Source organism: Peromyscus maniculatus, chromosome 1 (genome assembly GCF_049852395.1).
Source record: "Peromyscus maniculatus bairdii isolate BWxNUB_F1_BW_parent chromosome 1, HU_Pman_BW_mat_3.1, whole genome shotgun sequence".
Lineage (NCBI taxonomy): Eukaryota > Metazoa > Chordata > Mammalia > Rodentia > Cricetidae > Peromyscus > Peromyscus maniculatus.
In genome coordinates this window covers 78,696,253-78,715,421 of record NC_134852.1, presented here as the reverse complement: position 1 = coordinate 78,715,421, position 19,169 = coordinate 78,696,253, and the positions used below count along the sequence as shown (strand labels likewise).

Sequence of the window (19,169 nt, the reverse complement as noted above, 5' to 3'; positions counted from 1 at the left end):
TTGACGAGGAGGCCTCTCTCACTGCCTACATCCAAAACTCCTGTGCCTCCCACTGGCTGTGCGGTTGTTTGTCTTGGCACACCTGAGTTTGACTGGGTGACTAGGCACTGTCACCAGGAACTCTAGCCAGAGCCAGATGGGCACTGTGATAAACTGACAAGCCCTGTCTCTCTTCCCTCACCCCGCAAGCGGGCAGAGGAACCCACAGTGAGCAGGGCTTCTCCCCTGGGAAGACAGCATCATTCTCCGACCCCTCCCTTCAGGGTGGAGGCTCCCGCAGGGGCCTCTGATAGACCTGAGTAGGCTACAGGGCTGGCAACATCTTTCTCCAAAGGCTGCATTTGGGAAGAAGGCCTAGAGAAGCCTGAAAACTGGCCTAGGCCCAGAAGTTTCCCGAAGATGTCAGGGAGCTGTGCTCTAACTGGGTGGACCCCCTTTCTTGCAAACCAAGCCTTACATGTTCTCCATTCTGAACAGAGGTGGAGGAGATGAAGAAGAAAGGAGGCACACAGACTGGGTCCCTTGGCGGCAGATGGGCCTTGGGACCTGCCACCAGCTGCAATTACTTGCTCCTGCCTATAATTTTATGTGGAGAGGCCACAGGTGATGGAAAAGGAAATTGGTCCCCAAGGGCAGAACACCGTTCTGATATGCATTTATTATCAAAGCAAAGGGGGTCACCAAGCTGAATGTGCAGTAGCTGCCTCTGGAAGTGAGATGTGCATGCCGAGCGGAAGATAAGAAGAGATGCCTGGGGGCGGGGCAGTGTGTTAGCCAAGAACCTTTATTGTAGAGTTCGGAACATTTTTGCTATCTCCTGACTGGTTCTTCCTCTCAAATCCACGTTGCTCTCTCTAAGGGCCCATCCAAACAGAACTGAGGAAGCTAAGAATCTTCATACAAATCCTCTTTGCTTCACATAGTTGATATATATCTAAAGACTGGTGGGTTATGTTAATTAGCTTTATTGTAAATTAAATATGGTTTTAATCGCAGAGTTTGAAGCTTAAGATAATTTGATGGCAAAGTCTTTGTTTTCAAAAGCACTCAATGCTCATGGCCCCTAACCTAACCACCTCGAACACATGGCTGGGACAGTTTCTGATTAATGTCATCACGGAAATTCACAGATGGAAGGAAACTCAGGTGTGTTCACTGTGGTTTCCAAAGGCTTTCTGTTCCCTTTTTAGCCAGAGAACTATTTTGTCAAATAGAATCCTGCCAGCAATGGATGGATTAGACAGGGCAGCGTGTCCAGCTGACTCGGGGTTGAGAACCCCAAACTATACCTGCTTTGGGTACCCATGCATCTCACCATATTTCCTCTTGAAGCCCCTCAGCACTCCATGGGACCCCCAGTTTGGATGGCATGCCTTCAGAGTGTCGCAAGCATTCTCTATGAAAAGATAATCTGACTGTAGTGTAAGTACAGATGTCTGTGAACAGACAGGGAAATAAGCTGCCAACCTAAGCAAGTATGTAAATAGAAGCCATAAGTCTGAGGGAGAAGAGACTGTCTATAACCCTGTACTCTAGCTGATAAGTTGATTCCCATGGGGTGGTGCCCTAACAATTCAGAAATGAATGTATGTAAACTGGAATCAAACAATCATGGTCATGAATGCCAGGGTCACTGTTGAAACAGACAAGCAAAGGAATGAGCCACTGGGGTTGGATTAGGGCTGGAGACCGTGGTATGGACTCATGCTTTACCCATAGACATATTCACAGACATGTGAGGACATGCGGGTTAGTATGCCCACACAGATTTCCTTACTCGTTTGTGTGCGAGGCTCAGAAGCAATGACATCCCAGGATCCCACTCAGTGCCTGGATGTTGATTTCCAATACTACTTTCTAACAAAAGTAACCAGGTTCCCTGGTGGAGACAGCATGTCTTACAGCTGGAGAGGGGAATGGGAGATGATCCTGGGTCATGCTAATGCCCAGAAGTAAGAAAGTACTCAAAAACAAGCCCAAACCAAACCTGATGATAAGCGGGTGACAAAGGGATGTGGTAGCCACAGGAAGAGTTTCTAAGCTAGAGGAAGAGAGCTGTCTACTGTTCCACAAGTGATTGATGACAGGAAGATGGAGAAAATGGATAAATCCCACATGTGGGAAAAACCAAGTAGATAATCTTTCCTCTAGGAGAGGGATTGTAACTCCTCACCCCGTAAGTGTGGGCTGTGCCTCCTTATTACCCTTTCAAAGACTCCAGTGTGAAAGCAAGAGGAGGTTAAGGAGGTGGGTGGGATGGGACATGGTGCAGAGAACTACCACAGAGAGTCTGGCTGGCACTGTGTCAGCCAGAGGATCGACATTAATACCAACAGTGCTAAGCCATGTTTGCATGCACTGTGTGTGTAAGCGAGGGAAATGGTGCCCAACAAGATGGGGTCTTTTTCTCTAAAGCCTGTAATCTCAGGCAATGATGAGGAAAAACCACCAGACAAGCTTCAGCTGTAGGGCAGCCTGCGACATATCCTGCCACAGGAGGGTGTGAGGAAGTATCACATCTATGATTTCCCTAAGGAGATGTGGTGACCTAACGTAATAGAGTAACCTGAAAGAGTGGTGGCGGACGGAGGCCAGTAGTGGGGCTGGAAGTGTGGCATGGGTGACATTTGTGAGGCCATCAGTTCTTCCCCAGGACTAAAATAAGAAAGAAAGAAAGAAAGAAAGAAAGAAAGAAAGAAAGAAAGAAAGAAAGAAAGAAAGAAAGAAAGAAAGAAAGAAAGAAAGAAAGAAAAGCACACAAGGCAAAGACTGAGGAAATCGGAATTAAATGTGGACTTTCATTAATAATAAGGTATCAGTACTGGTGGACATGTATGACAAATGCACCGTGTTGATGCAAGACGTTAATAATCAATAAAACTGGATGTGAGGTGTATAGGAAACCTCTTCCCGACTTTTTCATAGTTCCAAGTCTGCCCTAAAATTAAAAGGTTGTTTTTGAAAGGAAAGCAAGAGGTCTCAGTGGGCAGGTAGGAGTGTGTGCTGCTGAGAGCGACAACTTGAAGAACCTGTTCGTGTGTAAGAGCATGCAAAATCACCAAAGGCAGAATCATTTCAAAACAAGAGGCTCAACCCACCAAGATGTAACATTCAAATGCGTATGCTCCAGAGAACAGTACTACAAAAAATTAAAAAGGACAGGAAGAATGGAAGAATAAATAGGTCTAGATGGGAATGAATTCAGCAACAGATACAACAGCTAGACAGAAACAACAACATGAATAAACCCAACAATACTATCACTATCTCATCAACATTTATGAAGCATTTCATTCTACAGAAATTGGGTATACATACCTTACAAGAGCCCACAAAATGGGTCAAGACAGACTACACCTCAGACACAAAACAAACTTAATAGTCTTAACCCTTGACAAACCCTAACAATCTGTTCATGCCTAAGAAAACTCAACTGATTAGAAATAGGAAGGAAATTCCTCATCTTGACAGAGAGAGCTCAGTGCAGACTTCGAGCTTAATCATGAAGGCAGAATGCTTTCCGTCTAAGATTAGGAACAGAGTCCCCTGTGGTCACTGAGTAGAGTCCTGAGTGTTCTGACCCCTGCAATAACATAAGAAAATTCTACAGCTTAGAAAGGGGGAGATCGAAGTGTTCCTATCTGCAAATGATATACTTTTATATGCAGAAAAATCCCAAGACATTTACCAAACCATAGCAAAGCCAAGACCCTTCTAGTAAGTTCAGGAAGGTTGCAGGATCCAGGATAATTGTACAAAAGTCAGCTGCTACTTATACTAATAGTGATCACTACCAAGTAAACATGGACTGCACTTTACAAATAATTGAAAAGAGGAATTTATGCCAATTCATGAGACATGTGAGAACTGTGGGCTGAGAATTACAAAGCTCTGATGAAGGAAACCAAAGACCTAAAACACAGAAGAAACAAAGCATGATTATAGTATTTCACTTTTCCCTGTCTGATAGACAACCTTAGTATAGTTCCTATAAAAATGTTGCCAGTGACTTTTTATAGAGATCAATAAATTCATTCTAAATTTATATGGAAAAGCAAATTAATTCAAATACCTAACCTTTTTTTTTTTTTTAATATATAGAAAGGAGAGCCTGCCCAGTTTCCAGCCTTATTATCTAGTTACAGCAGTGCAGAGTGGTGTTGGCAAAGGGTTACAGACATAGATCAATAGAATAGAACAGAGAACCCAGAAATAGACCCACACAAAACTGCCCGCCTGATAGCTGGGAAAGGCGTAAGGCGATTCAGTGGGGAGATGAGGCTTTGCACCAGATGGTGCTAGAGCAATTGGACGCCTGTGGGCAGAAGGGTAACCTTTGACCTCATTCCTCATCTAATTCACACAGGATCCAAAACGGACTGTGAACTTCAATGTAAAACTGTAAAACTTTTAGGGAAAAAAAATATAGGAGAACTTTTTGGAATTTAGGGTTGAACCAAGAGTTCCCAGACAAGATACCAACAGCATACCCCATCAAAGGGAAAACCTGATAAATGTGACTTCATTAAAGTTTAAAACTTTCTACAAGATTTTGCTGAGGGTGAAAAGACACACAAGGCTGGGAGAAAATCCTTGTGAAACACTTATCTCATGGTCAACTTGTATATATAATACGTAACAGCATCTCAAAATGTAGGGGCAGAAGAACTAAGAGCAAAAAAAAAAGCCAATTAGAAAATATCTTGAAGAGATGGGCTCCAGTATTGGGTGTTAGGGACATGAAAGGTGAAATCACAATGAAATCCCAGTACATTCTCTATCAGGATGGTTCCAATTAAAGGTGGGGACCTACACTCAGTTCTCTGCATAGGGATAAGGATGGTGCTAACTGCCAGCAGAGGATCTGGATTGCTGGTATGTGCTGTAGTAGAGGGGTAAAGGGCTCAGCCGGGCTGCAAAGCAGCCTGGTATACAACTAGGCATGCTTCATTTGGAAAAAGAAATATGGATGGAACAGGAGGTGTGGTTAAGTGAAATCATCAGGCTCAGGAAGACACACCTGCATGGTTTCATTCATATGTGGAATATAAAATGTTGAACTCATAGAAATCGAGGAAACAATGGGGTCACCAGAAGTTGTGGAGAGAGGAAGACAGAAAGGGGGATCAGTGGGCACTAAGTTCCTCTTGCATAGCATCAGGGAGCTCTGATGTGCTGACGCTCTACCACACAGTAGGTGCCCACACATGTTGATAGTATGCTGTATGTTTCAGAAAGCTAGAAGAAAGAATTTGGGGTCTTTTTATCCCTAAAAATGATATTTGATTAAATAGATATATTTGACCTGATTTGACCATTGTACAATTTAAATAGGTATTGAGATCATATATGGTATCCACTAATATGTACCTTTTTTTATGTTTTTTGTATCTGTTTAAAAATAAACTTAATTAAAAATTTAATATGTAGAGTGTAAACTAACATAACATGCAACTGTCACATGACCCAACATTGCACCCTGGGTTTTTATTTTAGAGAAAGAAAATGTATAGTCTCATAAAATCAGCACACAAATATTTACAGCAATTTTATTAACCAGGTATTCTCCAATGGTGAATGGTTAAACAGACTATGGTACATCCATTTCAAGGACTATTAGCCAGCAATGAAAAGGAATCAACTGTTATACATACCACCTGGGTAAATCTGCAGGGAACCATGCTGAGATAAAAGACAGTCCCTAAATGTTACATGCTGTGTGCTGTGTGGCTCCATTTGCATGACATTCATAAAGTATCAAAATTATAGAAATAGCAGTCATCTTCCTTATTTCTTGGGGCGAGGAATGGAGTGTAGGGAGTCGGGGTTGAGATTGGTAGGGAGCTAGTTCTATCTTAAAAACAGCCAACGGGGTATTGTGGGTATCTCTTGACTGTTTCTGTGTTAATCTCCTTGTTGTGAAACTGTGTATAGTTTTGGAGGATTTTACCAGTGGAGAAAACTAGGGAAGGGGTATGTGATATTTCCCTGCTTTTTCTTTCAGCTGTTGGCAGATCTACAATGATCACAAGGTAAAAACTTTCATCAAATTGGCTTTTCATTTATTTAGTTAGTTGACTGAGTGTATGTGTGCGCTCACACACATAGGCACACGGTGGCATGTGTGTGGAGGTCAGAAGACAATTTTCAGGGAGTTGGCTCTCTCCTATTTTGTTTTGAGGAAGGGTCTATCTTGTTTCCACCCATGCACTCTATGTATACTCTAGGTACTCCAGGTTATGTGGCCTTGGAGCTTCTGGCCAGTGCTCCTGTCTCTGCCCGCCACCCAACCACAGGGTCACTGGAATTACAGATGTGTACTACTGCACCAGGATTTTTACACAGGTTCCAAGAATCAAACTTCAGTCATCAGACTTACATGGCAAGTACTTTTACTAACTAAGGCATCTCTTTGGTCCAGCATGTTTTCTATTACATTTAATATATGCATGTGTTTGTGTGCGTGTAGGCACATGCTTGCCACTGCATTCATGTCAAGGTTAAAAGACAACTTAAAGGAGTCATTTCTTACCTTCCACCATGAGAATTCTGAGGCTGGAATTCAGGTCATCAGGGTTGATTCAAAATCTTTACCCATTGAGCCATCTCCCTGGACGACTGAAATGACCGTTGTTAGAGATCAGCTAACTGACCTACAGGTCATCTGTACCCTGCAAGTGAAGCAATGGCTGGGAGTGCCCCACAAGACTAAGCAAAGGAGCCTTGAGGAATCCACGAGGGGTTCTTGCTACAACATGTCAACTTTAAATATGTTTGCAAATTCAGATAGGAACAGCTCTGGCCAAGCCAGGTTTACTGGAAAGAGTTAACAGAGACTCTTCAGGGGAAGGGGATGGATTGGAAGGAGCACTTAGTTTTAAGGAAACACACACGCAACGGCAACAAAACCAGCTCGTTTTAGAGGCCAAGCGAAGGCTGGGCAGCGGTGAAAACAATGGCCATATTCACAGAGCTGGGAAGAAGTTCAGAGCCTGGTTTCAAACACCGGCCCTCTGACTCAGATCCAGAGTGGCTGAGGCAGGAAACGGGCCGGCAGGGGCCTCTTCCAGCTCACACTGGGGTGGGTGGGGGCTGCAGATAAGGAACTCTCTGGAGAGGAAGAAGCGAGGGCAAAGAAGACCTGTTCGGATGTGGAGAGCCGGAAACAGGCCTGGCTGGGGTTTTCCCTGGCTCCTGGTGATGTCCACAGCGGGGCTGGGAGACCTAGGCTGGAAGGGACATGTAGCTAATGTCTGAGGCTGTGCACACTGCACCTGCCTCCCAGGGTCTGGACCATCCAGGCAGGAGACCCACTGTCATCGAGTTACCAGGATGTGGTGGTGTGGTCCTGAAATCACAGCCCAGAGAGCCCTTGACTGCTGGAAATCTGGGGAAGCCATGGGAAAGAGGCCATGTGTGACTTGGAAAAGGATAAATAGGAGTGCCAAGGAACAGAGAGAGAGGTGACTTCCTAAGAGATGGGACAATGGCCTAGACGCAGAGGGTCTCCCACAGCCAGCTTGTCTGGCCCACATGACACAGGAAGCCGAGCCACAGCCTTGGGTCCCTTGGACGCTCCCCTGGGGAGGCATTGAGAACTGTGGAGGAGTCTTGCATGAGAGCCAGAAACAACTGGGTGCTTCTGGATGAGAGAAAGGGGAAGAGGTGGAGCGGGCTGCAGGGCTGGCTGTTCCTGTAGCGGCCCGGGGAACAGCAAGCAAGTGTGAAATGGAGAAATATTTTGCAAAGTGTATTTGAAGTACATCTGAGAAGCATTTTTGGCCAGAGCAAGGAGGACTAGGTATGGGGACCTGTTGGTGTGTGGTCACTCAGCAACCTCGTTCTCCTCTCTGATTCTAGGGACTGACTCCCTTGGGTGGCTTAGCTACAGTTCCTATTGCTGCTACGAACACCAGGACCAAAAGCAACTCGGGGAGGAAAGGGTTTATTTGGCTTACACTTCATCATCACTGCTCATCATCAAAGGAAGTCAGGACAGGAACTCAAACAGGGCAGGAACTTGGAGGAAGGAGCTGATGCAGAGGCCAAGGAGGGGTGCTGCTTGCTGGCTTGTTCCCCTTGACTTGCTCAGCCTGCTTTCTTATAGAACCCAGGACCAGCAGCCCAGGAGTGGTGCCACACACAATGGGCTGGGCCTTCCCCCATCAATCACTAATTAAGAAAATGCCCTGCAGACTTGCCTACAGCCAGATCGTACTGAGGTGTTTTCTCAGTGGAGGTTTCCTCCTCTCAGATGACTCTAGCTTGTGTCAAGTTGACATAAGACCAAGCAGCACAGCTGTCTCCTTATCAACTTGACACACAAACACATCACTGTTAATTCACAACCTTTCCTTTCTTGATCATCCCCAAGATCACAAATCAATAAAGACATCACAATATAAAACATTTTTACAAACTTAAAAAGTCTCACAGCCTTACAATTCAAACACTTTAAAAGATGTCTCTTTAAAAGCACCCAGTCTTTTAAAATCCAAAGTCTCTGTAAAACTCCAAAATCTCCTTTTCTTTCTTTTTTTTTTTTTAAGTTTAAAATCTGTCAACTCTGGGCTCCTATAAAATCAAAAATACTTCCTTACTTCAAGAGGGAAGAACCGGGGCACAGTCACCATCTGAACAAAGAAAGCAAAAATCAAACTCCAGCAATGTGAAGAACTCAATGTCCAAATCTGGGATTCACGCACAATCTTCCGGGCTTGGGTTGCTTCTCTGGCTCCACCCACTGTAACCCGCATAGCTTGTCTTTCAGACTCTGACTGGCTTCACTCCACCATTGCTGCTGTTCTTGGTGGTCATCCCATGGTATTGGAATTTCCAAAATGCTGGAATCTTTTGATGCAACTGGACTGCACTTTTACCAATAGCCTCTCCTGGGCTCTCTTCAGAGATTCCTGCCCTGCCACACAGTGCCAAGCTTCAGCTGCTCTCCATGACCCCTTCCTGTCTTCAAAACCAGTACCATCTGGGTGACTCTGACACTACCAGGGTCAGCTGCTAGCACAAAGTATGGCCTTGCTAGCCTCTGGAACACAGCTTGCATTTGTTAACTCTGAGGAAACACCTCCAGAAGACTTCGATGATTCTGGTCTCTTCTTAGTTAACAGCTGATGATTCTTCAGCCCTAGCTGATGAGCATCCATTATCCCAGGAAATCAAAAGTTTTATGTTAACAGTTCTGGTCTCTTGCTAATCATGGTTGATTCTTCAGCTTCAGTTGGCCAGACATCATGGATTCTTCACCCAGTGGCCTGGTAGAAACTTTGCTTCCCTATGAAACTTCACAAGCCAGGCCACCATATGCACTGCCCTCAACATCCTTATCCTCCAAGTGGGCCTTCTCCAGAATGGCCCACTGAGCTCTCAACACTCAATGACTTTTCTCTCCCAAAGTTCCAAAGTCCTTCTACAATCACCCTAAAAACACAGTCAAGTCTGCCACAAAATACCCCACTCCTGGTACCAAGTTCTGTCCTAGTTAGGATTACTATTGCTGTGATGAACATCATGATCAAAAGCAAGTGGGAAGGAAAGGGTTTATTTGGCTTATGCTTCTACATCATGGTCCATCTTTGGAGGGAATCAGGGCAGGAACTCAAGGCAGGAACTGAAGCAGAGGTCATGGAAGAGGCTGCTCACCAGCTTGCTCCTCATGGCTCACACAGCCTGCTTTTTTATAGCATACTGGTCCACCAGCCTAGGGGTGGCACTGCCCAAGCAAACTGGACCCCCTCCAGTATCACTAAAGAAGATATATCACAGGCTTGCCCACATGCCAGTCTGATGGGAGCATTTTTTTAATTGAGGTTCCCTCTTCCCAAATGACTCCAATTTGTGTCAGATTGACATAAAATAAGTCAGCACATGAAATATATTTGTATTTGTGTTATGATGACAAAAACTGACTGTGACAGAAGGCAAGAATGTAGTTGGGGTTGGGGATCTAGCACAATCAGTTACATGTTTGTCATGCAAACACAAGGACCTGAGTTCTGTCCCCAGTGCCCATGTAAAAAGAAAGGCATGCGGGTGCTTTTTCTCCCAACAGTGGAGAGGTAGAGTCGGGGGATCCCTGGAGCCCACTGCCAGCAAGTCTAGCCTACTTGGTGAGTACCAGGCCAATAAGAAACCTCATCTCACAAAACAAGGTAGACAACGCTTGAAAAAACGACACCTAAGGTTTCCCTATGGCCTCCAAATGCACACACACACACACACATACACACACACACACACACACACACACAAACACACATCCAACACACATTTGCACATACATATGCATTTATACACATGAAAAAGCACACATGTGAACACACACACACACAAACATCAGTGGCTTTTTCAAAAGATGGAGTAGCGTTCTGCATTTTCTGGCACTTTCTGTGCCTGACTTCCACAAAGAGATAGCTTTATACTCTTTGTGAACCATCTCCCAGGATCCCAGGGTAGGATCTCCAGGGGAAGAAAGGGACCAGCCCTCTCATATCCAGGTCAGGTTGGAGACCTCATTCTGACACACTGTGTCTGCAATATTATTTTTGTCTGTCAATGTGTCTTGGTTAAGGAATGCACACAAAATTGGCAAAACCTTCTAGATGTGACTATAAGGATGCTTCGAAGAACTTAGCATCTGCATCAGTAGATAGAGTGAAGATTCTCCATCCTTACAACATGGCAGCAGCATCTGATGGTGATAGCTTCTGAACAAAAGGCAGGGTATGGTGAATTGAGTTTCCTTTCATCCTTGATCTGTAGTCCTTCAGCATAAGGCTTCCCCCTGTCTCGTTCTGCCTACTCCTACCTCCAGTGCTCAGTCTTGGCCTCTGAGGGAGACTTACTCTATCAGCTCCCCTGGTCCTCAGGCCTTCAGACTCAAAGTAAATCCTATCCCAGCATTCCTGTTTCCACCTAGCAGAGGGCAGACTGTGGTACATTTTAACAGAGTCACACGAGCCAGTTCTCATATTATGACTTCTTTTAAAAAAATTTTAAAATCATATATGTTTATTTGTTTATTGTGTGTATGTACTGGAATACACACGTGCATGCGCATGTCTTGGTGCGTGTGTGGATGTCAGAGGACAACCTGTGGGAGTCAGTTCTCTCCTTGTACCGTGTGGGTCCTGGGGATTGAATTCAGGCCATCAGGATCGGCAGCAGGTGCCCATATTTGCTGAGCCATCTCACCCGTCCCTTGGTTCTCATACATTTCCTGTTGGGTCTGCCTCTCTGGAGAACTTTATGTCTCTGTCAGTGCAGGGTACTATAACAAGACACTACAGACTTGGGCAAATTAAAGAGCAGACATTTCTTCCTCATAGTGCTGGAAAAGCCCAAGACCAATCCAATGTCAGATTCTGTGTCTGGTAGGGACCAGATTTCTGGTTTGAGGACAGCTACCTTCTCTTACATCTTCACACGGGGAGGAGAGAAAATTCTAAACTTTCTCTTACCAGTCCATCATGGGCTCCACCCTCGTCTCCTCACTTGAACCTAAACACCTCCCAAAGGTGCCCTCCCATACCGTCCGTTTGGGTTACTTCCCACCTGTGGTTCTTTGGGAGACCCAAGTGTAAAGTCCATACTCCTGGGCAGTGAAGGAGTTAAACTCCAAGGACATTTATCACAATAATTAAGCCCTATCAAAATTAAGCAGGCATCACTCTCCCTATGATAACTGGACCTTTCAATGTCAGGCCCAAGGACTCCTACTCAGCTTCTGGGTGTAATTCATCTGTCGAGACAGCTCTGTATTAACCCACTAATCTATGTGTGGCTAATGACTCAGGACGGCCCATTGACCTTGACTTCTCTTGAAGGTTCTCATTGTGGCTGCCCTCCCCAATAAGTGCAGGGGTTGGACGTGGGTGGCTTGGCACAGCACTCTTCTCCCCTCCCCAGCTTGACATGAGTATAGAAAGCATTCCTTCCCTATCTTTTGGCCAGGGTTTTTACAAGCCTGCCTTGGAGCCTCTCCATACGTCCTGTGAGCCTTCACCAGCAATCTCTCAGCTCAGCTTCCTCTACAGCCACCTCCCACCCGTGGGTCACCCACTTCTGACACCAGGTGCCCAGAAGTGGGGGTTGAACACTGCTTCGTAGAGGAGACCCCAAGAGACCTCACCGCACGTTGTTAGACCCACACACAGCACCACAGGAAGACCCCGGGGCAGGCAGAAGGAGAGGCTGGAGGCGCTGTTTGAAGGCACCGTCCTCTTTTCTGGAGGAGAGACATGGACATTATCAGCTGCTGACCATGGCTTTTGCCCCTTTCTGCCAAGGCCCATAAATGGCCACCAGGCAGATGATCCCTGGTAGGCTGTAGGCACCAAGGTCACAAATCACGGTGACCAGAGCCCAGAGGACCACCCTGGGTTTGGTGTGAGTGGCCTCACAGTAGGCTCTACCTTTTATTGGAAGCCCCCCACAAACCCCAAGCTTCCAGAGGCATTCATTAAGCTTCCTCTTTCTTCTTTGTCTCCTTAGACACTGGACCGAAGAGCTACATTTAAAATTTTCCCTGACTGATTTATACCCTGCCTGCCTCCAGAAGGGATGACAATGGAACCGCAGGTACAGTGTGGCCAGGCATATGTAACCAAGACAAAGGATGGGGAACAAAGGCAGAGGATCATGGCCAGCCTCAGGCTTCCAGGACAGCGGAGTCGGAGATTTCATTCTCCGGGTATCTTTAAACTTCCCCAAGATGTAAAAGGTTACTTCCTTTATTTCTGAAACCCTCTCCTCCGGGCCCCATCTGAAAGGCAGCCCCGCTTTTGTGACTGAGCAGGGAGGGCTGATTTCTGCTCACAGGAGTTGTTCGGGGCTGGGCTGGCTGGCACAGCGGCTGAGGCTGAGGCTGGCTTCCTCGCTGTCACTTGACGGCTTTCAGCACACTGCCTGTGCCCACAGAAAGCCCGGGCAGGATTGTATTTCTCAGCTGAGTCTGCACACTGGTGACATGCTGTCCGAGCCGGGCCCAGCCTGGCTTACAGTGTTCTTCTCTCATCATCCTTACAGGAACAAAGGAGGAAACCCGGAGGAGTCCCCGTTTGAGACCACTGCACCTGGCCCTGTGGGCCATCCATCCAGAAGAGGAATGCGTATTGTGCCCCCTGGAAGAGGCGGGCACGATCCCAAATCATGTCCGGAAGTGAAAGGGGAAGAGGAAGAGGTGAAAAGTGCTGAGTGTGGGCTTTGTAGCGAGGTTCCCTCTTTGGGGAGGGCCAGAGGAGGCTTTGGCTAAACTCCACCCACTTCTAATCACTCTCTGAGCCTTAAGAACAAGCCCAGCAACTGGGGAGGTTGAGGCTGGAGGATGGCAGATCCAAGGCCAGCTTGGGCAACTGAGTGAAACCCGGTCTCAAAAAATGGAAAGGAGGACTGTGGGTAGAACTCGGTTGGAAAGCACTTGTTTAGTATGGGGCAGGCGGTGTGGGGGTGGGGGCTCAGTAAAGTTAAGTAATAAAATAAAATAAAATAAAATAAAATAAAATAAAATAGGTAAGCAAAATGAAAGAGGAACACAAAAACTTCCTTTGGTTTCCGTCAATAAATCATAAAGAAATTTGTCCTCAAAGCTTGCATGGATGGGCTGGGTGGAGCTCAGGGGTAGAGCACAAGTCCAGTGCGTGCAAGGCCTGGAGATCCATCCCCAGCACCCTGACCGGGCAGATTCCGCAGTGGTGTCCTCTCGTGCCTTGGCCAGGGTCTAAAGACACAGATCAGAGAGTTCGAAAACATGAGACTGCCCTTGGCAACTCTGCATCGGATCTGAGGACATCTTCCAGTGCGTGCTTTCTTACTTACAGTAATGGGGAGTTAAATTAAACTGCAGAAATGAAAAGCCACACATGCAGATGATCACAAAAACATTCACGCGTGTGAGGTGTGTGTGTGTGAGGTGTGTGAGGTGTGTGTGTGTGTGTGTGTGTGTGTGTGGTGTTCTCCTCCCCGAAGGCCTCTGTCCCTCACCATGCACAGCAGCTCGGGTCGTTTGGGCAGGGACAGCTGCCAGAGGCGGGCTTGCCTCACCCCTGCCTCCCTCTCCAGCTCCACTCCTCTCTGGCAGCAGCTGATGCCCAGGATAGGTCGGAGTTCCCCCAGGCAGCTGGTCCTGGTTGAGAACTGGGAGGCTTGACCGCTCCCTGTGTGTGTGCCGGGGTGGGGTGAGGGGGCAGGACTGGAACGCAGGCTTGTGAAACCCCAGCCTGCTGACCTTTGGGGATGGTGAAGCCACCTGTGCCTTGGAGGCGGGGGAGGCATGGAGGTGGGGTGTGCAGGGAGAGCCAGGAAGAGGACAGCTGAATATGGCTGTGTCATTCACTCTGGGCTTCCAAGCCACCTTCCCTCCAGGCTTTTCCTTCTCCCCATTAGCATCCTCATCCCACGCCCCAGGGCATGCGGTCAGATGATGACAGCAGCCGCTCACCCTGGGTGCTGCACGTGGGTTTCCCTGTGTCTCTGCAGGTCCCGCCCAGCCACCCGGCCCGCGTCACTGGCTGCTCCTCCACCTCTTACTCTGTAGCCCTCATCTCCCCAGCCTCTGCCTAGCTTTCCAATGACCTTCGGGCTCTCTGACCTGCACGACACAGTCACCTTAGGATTTACCACCACCTGGCACCCCGTGAATACGTGCAGTTATGTCCGCCCTGTGCTATCTAGAATTCAAAGATGGGGCTGGGGGTGGGGTCGAGGCCTGACACAGAGGGAATGCTCAGGAAATGCACGTTGACGGAACACAGGGATGAGAAGACAACTTCAGACAGTTCGAGTCACTTTGCCCGGAAGGAAGGTTGAGAAGCTACTGTCTCGGGGTTCCTGGACACCCTGGTGTCTGAAACACCACCTCCACGCCCCATTCCCTGGTCAGACATCCCTCCCTGCCCTTAGCTCCACAAGAAACGATTCACCTCTGCTGTCAATCATCCCCTACCTCCCACCTGGGTAGTATCACCAAGAGGCCTCAGGAGGATCAAGGGACCCCCTTAACCCAATGTGTGTTCTTAACTTGCTGAGGAAGAAGATGGCCATGCCCCCCCCCCCCACGGGCCACGAGGGAGCCTCCTTTTTGCAGGATGCTTCCCGAAATGGTGTCTGGCAGCCCACTGAAGATGGGCGGGTGAGCCGGCTCTACCTGTCTTTAGATTTGGAATCTAGGTCACTCTCTCTGCTGCTCCTCCCTCCTCTCTTAGAAGATAAGCAGGATCTTTCCTAGGGTCTCCTAGTGAGGAGACAAGGGCAGCGCTTCCATAGAGCCCACACCCTGCCCGGGGCTGTCAGGAGCACTTCATTTTGGAGCCAATATAATTTATGAGATGCAAATGGATTTAGCATTTAAAAGAGGTGGGGAGGGAGTGGGGTGGGGGACAACTTGGAAAAGGAACAAAGTGCATTTTACACCCTCTGCCGAGGCGTGTTTGGGGCTCCATTAATCATCTCAGACTAAAGAGATTTAATCTCCGGCCAGCCAGGCTGAAGAGCGCCTGCACCTCTCACCCAGCCCAGGAGGCCAGGCTGGGCACAGTGGGCGCTGGATGCAGGCCTGGCCTCCCTGCAGGCTTCAGCCGCCGGTGCACGGCACTTGCGCTCAGCTCTGTTCTGAGTCACGCAGTAGATGAAATTACAGAGGTTTCTGCGCACGGTGAATCAGAGAGCAGGATCAAGCCAAATATTTGGACAAGCCTTGCCCTGCAGGGCTAGGGAGCGGGCTGAAGACCCTGCAGCCAGCATGCAGCCTGCCAGCCAGCCGCAAGCCTGGAGATTGCTTCTGACAAAGTGCTGCTGCAGGGCTGGCTGTGGCTGGGGAGGGAATTAGCTCAGATCCAGAAAAGCAGGCTCTCCCAGCCAGTGCTGGGAAAAGAGGCTGTGGGCATCTCAGGGCTCTGAGCTATGCTTCGGTGTTCTATCAGGTGGAAGAGGCTTGCCTGGGTGCAGCTTTCAAGAGGAGCGTGGGTCGGGAGGTGATGGCTCCCTTTGAGTCACCCTATCTCTTCTCTTTCTGGAAGCCCTCAGGGTGGCAGGCATGGTAATCTCTACCACGCCTGCGTAGGCCTGGTAGGAGACACTTAAGAGACGGTGGCCACAATATCTGAAGTGGGACAGCTCAGTCCGTTCCTAAGACTTCACTGCCGTGACAGCTTCCCTAATTGCTACCCTTTGGAGCTTCAGAGTTACCCTTTTTGAGTCTGTTTGGAACAATAAAATCAGTAATAAAAACGCTACTGAAGTCTATCCGGGATCTTTAAAATAAAACAAAACTCACCTTTGAAACAGCCCAACATCTTCAGGTTTATTTTAAATGATGCCCTGCCCCCTGCCCCTTGCAAGGAAGCTTCCAGGTAGACAAGTTATCTGCAATGAAGGAAACGAAACACCTCTTGATGCGGATGGCACCTACTTGTGGACTGACCATGTGCCAGGTTGTCTCCTTCTTGATATTTCACCTGGTAATGTCTTGAGTGGGCTCCTGAGGGCCTCTGGGTGTTCCTATTTTCTCATTTTTGCAGATGAATAAACAGTCTTGGGAGGTTATGCAACTCCCTAGGGTCACATGGCTAGCCAGTATACAGCTAGAATTTAAACTTAGGCAACCAGACACCAGCTTATATTCTGCCTCCCAGCAGCGCTAATGATATTTGAACCTGATAGCAAAATAACCATGGGAACTAATTCAAGCAAAGCCTAGAGTTTCTAGCCCTCTCTAAGTGTTCAGACCTAGAAAGAAGTTAGCTCAGATTCAGAAAAAGGGGACTGCAGTCAGCTCTCCTGGCCAGTACAAGACTCAATGGCTGCCTTCAAGATCCTGGCCCATACTCCAAGCTCAAAGAAGGTCTACAAGGGAGATGGTTTCCCCAGACACAAAGTGGTCTTTAACTAGAATCTAACCTGTCTGCGCCAGCCCTGCTTCCCCATTGACGAGACTCGGCCAAGATCTTACCTGGCACCCTCTGAGACAGAAAGATTGTGGAGCCTGCACTAGGTAGTGGAGAGTGGGCTGTTCTGGAGATGGAGAAACTGAGCTCAGAACTTGGCTTTGGACATCATTAGCTGTGAGCACATCCTTCTTGCTTCAGAGTGCCTCAACTCGATGGGGTGAGACACCTGTTTATCATGGTTGCAGATTGTGTAGGATGCTGCTTGCATCATGGTACTTGGGTCTCATTTGTGAGTATTTGCAATGGAAAGGATAATGACTTGACAGCTGGGGTTGGAATTATTTGCAGACAGCTTGGCTCAGATGTCTAGTGGGTGGTCCTGGGTATTCAGCTGGTTCAGCTACAGATGATGATCTATATGTGGCCTGGGCTTCCTCACAGCATGGAGACCTCTGGGTAGTTAAATTTGTTACATACTAATTCTATTTGTTTTCTAGGGCTGCTTAACGAAACATCACAAACTGGGTGACCTGGAATCATATGAGGTGTTTAATAGTCACTGAGCAGCTGGGATCCTTCCATCATTGTTTAGAAGGGGGTTATTCAGAAAACTTCCCAGATGAGCAATGGATCATAGCACAATGAAAAGGAAACACTTTCACATACTGAGCTGCTAAGATTTGGGGCTTATTTGTTACTGCAGCAGGGCCTATCCTATCCTGACTATAACAATCATTCAGTGCTGATCTCTACTGAGATATACAATGGTCAGCCTTAGCTACCAACATACATTTCAAAACTGGCATTTGTGGAAACCACAGAACTTGCTATTGTCAGTGTCTATGAGACTGAGCATCTCCTCATGTAGCTGCCAGTTTGCACGGCCCATCTGGCCACTGTGTCTTCCCGTTGTGTGGCAATGAAGGCCCACTGCCTTCCGTGTTCTACTCAGGCCATATTCATCTCAGGGGAACAGACAGTGAGGGCTCTCTGCCCAATGTCTGCAGGATTATAGGAGACTCTGACAAGGCTTCATCATTCTGCTTAACTTGCAACCCAGGTCTCTTTTCAACTGCTTCTCCATCAGGCATCTGATGAAAATTTTCCCCCTACCTTTAGGTTTCTCCAAACTCATCTAGAGGGCTCTTTCTTTTCCTTAGAACCTGACCTGTCTTGGCAGGACAGAGAATAGCAGCCTTCTGCCGGCCATTCTTCTCCCTGAGCCTCCGCAAGTTGGGTCTGTCTACATGGTACACTTTCCCCCGCCCACCCCACCCTCCTTTTTTTTTTGTTTTGTTTTTGAGATGGATTTTTTCTGTGTAGCTCTGGCTATCCTGAAACTCTCTCTGTAGACCAGGCTGGCCTCAAACTCACAGACATTCACCTGCCTCTGCCTCCCGGGTGCTGGTATTAAAGGTGTGTACAACCGCTGCCCGGCTCTTCTCATTTTTTTGAGAAATAAACCTTATGCCCCAACTTAGTTTCTCTCTGAAATTCAGTAAATCTTTTTTTTTCTTTTCTCTCTCAAAAAAGTCCAATTTTGGTACAGAAAAAACCCAGATTCCTAAGATTACTTTTCTCTTCTATGATTTAAAAACTGATTTTGAAAAGCCAAAGCCAAAAGTTGGAGTCATTGGTCTATGTTTATATTTTACATTTTCCCATCTGCAGGGAAAGGAGATTTTTGGAAGAATTGGGGCAATATGGAAAGTTTTCAAGGGGTGGATAGAGAATCTTGAATGTTTCTTTCTGAGTATGGTTATGCATAAAACTAGAGGACACTTGCATCCTGCTGAGGTGTCTCACCTGCTCCCTACTCACAGCACCCTGATGTAGAGATCAAATGTCTACTTGGATGGAGAAAGGGATTTAGGAAGGCGCTGCGCCTTGCCCAGGTTCAATGACAATGCTTAGGCCTGGTGACTGTGGTCTCTCCCTAGGGCATGTGTCGGCACAGCTAGAAAAGGGAACGTCCAAGTACATGGAGCCTACGCAAGCTGGGGTGAGTTCCATGAGTGAGACCACGCCTAGCATGGAATCAGAGTGTTTATGAAGAGCCCGTGCTGCATATTCAAAAGGAGAGACAATCACCAAGAGTGCAGACACTGGGCTGCCCTGGGCTGCAGCCCTGGGTTCCAGAATCTGGCGAATGAGCGAATGGAGAAGCGTAAGCAGGGTGTGCCCTCCGAGAACTCACTGTGAGGCTGAGAAAGCCCATCTCATAGACAGGGAACGTTGGCGATCAGATTGAGCACTAACCGAACTCAGCAA

General features: G+C 47.4%; 1 long non-coding RNA gene across 1 annotated transcript; it reads left to right on the top strand.

The window, feature by feature from the left end:
- The first annotated feature begins 11,750 nt into the window (after positions 1–11,750).
- LOC121826099 (uncharacterized) lies at positions 11,751–13,440 on the top strand. Its single transcript, XR_006068420.2, has 3 exons — positions 11,751–12,088; positions 12,508–12,594; positions 13,042–13,440. It is a non-coding gene; the product is annotated as an uncharacterized LOC121826099 (long non-coding RNA).
- The last annotated feature ends 5,729 nt before the right edge of the window (positions 13,441–19,169 follow it).